The sequence below is a fragment of the Bubalus kerabau genome, chromosome 3 (assembly GCF_029407905.1).
Source record: "Bubalus kerabau isolate K-KA32 ecotype Philippines breed swamp buffalo chromosome 3, PCC_UOA_SB_1v2, whole genome shotgun sequence".
In the NCBI taxonomy this organism is placed as follows: Eukaryota; Metazoa; Chordata; class Mammalia; order Artiodactyla; family Bovidae; genus Bubalus; species Bubalus kerabau.
In genome coordinates, this window is record NC_073626.1 from 141964210 (window position 1) to 141969150 (window position 4941).

The following is a 4941-nucleotide window of genomic DNA, read 5'->3' on the forward strand; positions in this document are numbered from 1 at the left end:
CTTTAATAAATATATAGATAATAGATAATATTTAATACTATATATATATATAATAGATAATTGTCTTTGTTAGTATGGACTGCTATAATAGAAATACTATAGGCTGGTGGCTTAACAAATTTATTTCTTACAGTTCTGGAGGCAAGTCTGAGATCAAGATATCAGCAAATTTGCTATCTGGTGAGGGCTACCCGTGTTTCATAGATGGTCATCTTCTTGCTGTGTCCTCATGGCAGAGATAGAGAGAAAGAGAGAGCTAGCATTCTGGGCTCTTCAGTATAAGAGCACCAATACCACCACGGGAGATACACCCCCATGATCTCATCCAAACCAGTTACCTTCCATAGCTCCACATCCAAATACTGTCAAATTAAGGGTTAGGCTTCAACATACAAAGAGGAAGCACCATTCAGTACATAGCAATGATTAATGCAGATAGTTATGTATTTCCCTAATGCATGTTATATTATATAAGATAATGGCCTTTTCCAGTTGGAGTTATATAAGAGAATTAAGCAGAAAATGACATAAGTGACTGTTCTCCTAAAGTCACTAATGTACACTATGGACCTAGGACAGTATATAGCTATTACTATCCCAGGTGCTTACCTGAGGAGGTGATTCATTACACACAATGGATGCCCCGGGGCACTAGCTTGATTTTCTCTGTGCAGTCTGGTAGAGAAGAGCTGGAGAGGGCTTAACAGTGTAGACATTGAAGCTAGATTATATAGGTTCAGATCCAGACTTTACCTTTAACTTCCTAAACAAGCCAGGACAAATCTTTTGAACTTCCTGTGCCTTAGTCTCCTCATCTGTAACAGGGGGCAATAATATTAGCTACCCTCTCCCTAGAACTGATATGAGGACTAAATGAGTTAATAGAGATTAAGGCATAATATCTAGCACATAGTAAATACTATTTAAATGCAAGTTACTACATTGTAAACAATTAACTGTTAAAATGATCAATGTTTGTTAATGTCCACCTAAAATCATCTTGCAGTACATGATGATGGCATCATCGACTCAGTGAACATGAGTTTAAGGAAACTCTGGGAGATGGTGAAGAACAGGGAACCTGGCGTGCTGCAGTCCATGGGGTCATGAAGAGTCGGACACTGAACAACAACAAATATTCCACATTAACACAGGTGATAAATGACTCCCTTCCCCATACTTCTCCTTTTGAAGATTGAGATTCTTCAAAAAGTTGTGCTAGGGACTTTCCGTGGTGGTCTATTGGTTAAGAGTCTGCGCTCCCAATGCAAGAGGCCCAGGTTCGAGCCCTGATCAGGGAACTAGATCCTACATACCGCAACTAAAGATTTTGCAGTCCGCAACTAAGTACTTGCACATGGCAACTAAGACTCAGTGCAGCCAAAAAATAAAAAGCTGCATTAGATTTTTAAGCTGCTAGAACACAATTCAGTTAGAAACTTCTCTTGCCGAGGAAGCTCAGTAACTGCTGTCCCCAAGCCTGCAGGGGTGAGTGGGGAGAATCATGGGTTTACAATATGCAGTGAGGAGCAGAGAGGGAAAGAGAACTTGATGCTTGGAATTTCTCACTGGCCCAAGAGAGCTCTCAGGAAAAAAAAATAAGCATAAAATGTCTACCTCTTTTTGTGTTCATTTCTCCTTAGCACTACTTCTAAAACTTAAATAGAAGTTAAACTCCAAACTGAATTGACTTTCTAAACATCAAGTTTAGAGCACAGGTTCATGATAAGCTTGAAAGAGATACTGGTGCACTGCTGAGAGCCTGACTCCTGGAGGGCAATTTTATACAGAGAGAGTCTGGGTCTTAATATAATAACTATTACACATTAAGTGTACCTAGTTATCTGTAACGTAAGAATAATCCTATGATTTAACTGCTGATAATACTTGTTTTGTGGATGAGAGCCATGTTACAACTGCGTTTGAAAAGAATTTTAAATGAACCCTACTGTGGGCAGGGCCCTTGGTGGGCGCTTGAGTGCTGGTTTGAAGGGAAAAAATGTGTATAAGAAGCATGTGATGTTTTTGCAGTGGTTTGAGGGCTGGGTTTGGTAATTATACTCTCGAATGCGAAAATCCAATGTGGCCTAATGAAAAACACACCTCTGTTCTGCTTCCAAAACTCATTCCACACACAGGACAGTGTTTGCCCAGGCCGATTGTGTTCTGTAAAGGGTGCGTTCACTCCACTTCTGTCTGTAAGTGCACCAGGGCAAAAATAAGATGCCATAAAAATGCGTGCTGCCTCCTCCCTTCGGTTCCAGTTAACTCTTCCTCTAAGGTACCTTCTCCATCACTCTTATAGCCCAGTCGACTTATTTGAAAACACAGACAAAATCACTCTTGACAGAAGGAAAAGTGGTCATGTGGGTAACAAATCAACTGTGTAGTTCACATCATCATCACAATAAAATATTGTTGAGTAAGTGCCCCACAGAGTTATAAAAAGGATAGTTTGTATGGGTAGGAATAAAAATCCAGCAAGGAATTACACAGTCTAATGTGAAAGTCCTTTTTTACTACAGAATTCCTATCTACGCCCGCCCTGCAATGTTGAACATTTGACTACAAGAATTCAAAGGAACTAAAACTTACCTCATGGATTTTGAACTGAATCTTAAGAACATGTATAACATCTTTCTTCCTTATCTAGTAGAATTTGCTAATCAAGAAAGGGGAGACATTTACAATCCTTTTTGTATGAGAAACACTCTATGTAAAAATACCAAGTACTGTTCTTAGTTGCCCACATGCAGGCTTGTATTATTGACTGTTTACACGTTGCTGAGGGCCTTATCAACTAGGTCATGGGGCATTGTTCTCTTTATGTTACTCAATGGAGAAATTTCTCTTAGAACTCAGTATCAGGAGTGATTATAATTTTCATGAACAACTTTCGTGAAAAGGCTTCACTCTTTTTGCTCTCTTTACTAAGAAGCTAACATTCCTACTCTTATTTCACAACTTGTACTGAACCTTTAGGTATGCATTTTGTGTAATAATGTTATCTCTGGCTTTATCTTATTTATCCTACTTTAATCTTTCCCTTTCCATAATTTCTTCATCTACTCTTTTAATCTTGCACTATATTTTTTTGCATATAAGCAATCTCAAGTCCACTTTTGGATAAGGCATGGTTTAAATTTCTAAATAAAGTGTCTAGAAACAGAAGTGACTGTATTTCTTCAGCAGTTATGCTGACCAGAGAAGAACCGTTGCTTTCCTCACCATGTGGTACACTGCAGTCAATATCAGCCTGGTTGTCTGAAATTCCCACTAATGCTAGACGGTCACCATGGCCGTCAGGCTACCACATCTGCTTCCTGACACAGGCCCCAGGATCTCACTTACAATCATTGGAACCTAGCCTGACTTCAGTGCCTAGCAAGAATATCACATGTTACAGGTGGAAAGAGAGGGGTTACAATCAAAACTACATCCTGGATATATTTTGGTTTATCTTTTCTCTTTTTCTATCTTAACAACTGTTACCATTTATTGAATTCTTACTGTGGTCCAAATGCTTTCTTCCCCCCAAATATGGAATGCTTCACGAATTTACACGTCATCCTTGAACAGGGGCCATGCTAATCTTCTCCGTATCATTCCAATTTTAGTATATATGCTGCTGAAGCGAGCACTATTTTGATTTATCTTAAACATTCCAAGTAGGTTCTAACATCAAAAATTTGTTTTGCAAATACAATTCCTTTTGGTTTGGTTGGTTACTTTCTTCCCTGATACATCTTGATAGGATTAATGTTCCTCTTAACCTTAGTCCTTCTCACTTATATTTCTCTTACCTCTAAACATATAATTGAATTATAAGGGTTTTTTGGCTCTTCTTGCATATTACCTCAAAACCAAAACCATAAAAAGGCAGCTAGATACAAATTTAAAAAAAAAAATTTTTTTTAAAGGAAACAAAAAGACAGCCATAAGCCCAAACCAATCAAACAACAACAAAAAAAAAAACAAAACAAACTTGCAATTGCCACCAGTAGCACGATAATAAAGTTAGAAGACAAAATCAAATGAGAAAAAATATCTGCAATTTATGAACACAGGTCAATTTTGTTAATATATGAAGCTTTCTTAAGAGTCAATGAAAACAAAAATCCCAGAAGAAAAATGAATTAAAGGCATGAACAAGCAGTTAACTAATATGAATATAAATGAACAAAAAATATGAAAAAATATTTAATCTTACTAGTGATTTTTAAAATTTTTTATTTTTTAGCTTATTTTTATCTAAATAGATAGCTAGTGAGAACCTGCTATAAATCACATGAAGCTTGGCTCAGTGCTTTGGGACTACCTAGATGGGTGGGAATGGGAGGTGATAGGTGGGAGGGTGGTCCAAGAGGGAGGGGATATATGTATACATAGCTGATTCAAGCTATGGCAAACCTAGACAGCATATTAAAAAAAAAGCCATCAATTTGCCAATGAAGGTCTGTATAGTCAAAGCTTTTCCAGTAGCCATGTACAGATGTGAGAGTAGGACCATAAAGAAAGCTGAGTGCCAAAGAATTGACACTTTCAAACTGTGGTGCTAGAGAAGACTCTTGAGAGTCCCTTGGACAGCAAAGAGATCAAACCAGTCCATCCTAAAGGAAATCAACCCTGAATATTCATTGGAAGGACTGATGCTGAAGCTCCAATACTTTGGCCATCTGATGCAAAGAACTGACTTATTGGAAAAGACCCAGATGCTGGGAAAGATTGAGGGCAGGAGGAGAAGGGGGGCACAGAGGATGAGACGGTTGGATAGCATCACAGACACAATGGACATGAGTTTGAGCAAACTCCAGGAGATAGTGATAGGGAAGCCTGGATTGCTACAGTCCATGAAGTTGCAAAGAGTGAGACACGACTTAGCAACCGAACACAACAAAAATATAGCAGAAATCAACACATCATTGTGAAGCAATTGTACTC

The 4941-nt window shown here is 38.3% G+C and overlaps 1 non-coding gene across 1 annotated transcript; it reads right to left on the reverse strand.

Moving 5' to 3' along the window:
* Positions 1-3534: 3534 nt before the first annotated feature.
* Positions 3535-3641, reverse strand: LOC129648004 (U6 spliceosomal RNA). Its single transcript, XR_008712611.1, has one exon. It is a non-coding gene; the product is annotated as a U6 spliceosomal RNA (small nuclear RNA).
* Positions 3642-4941: the final 1300 nt, after the last annotated feature.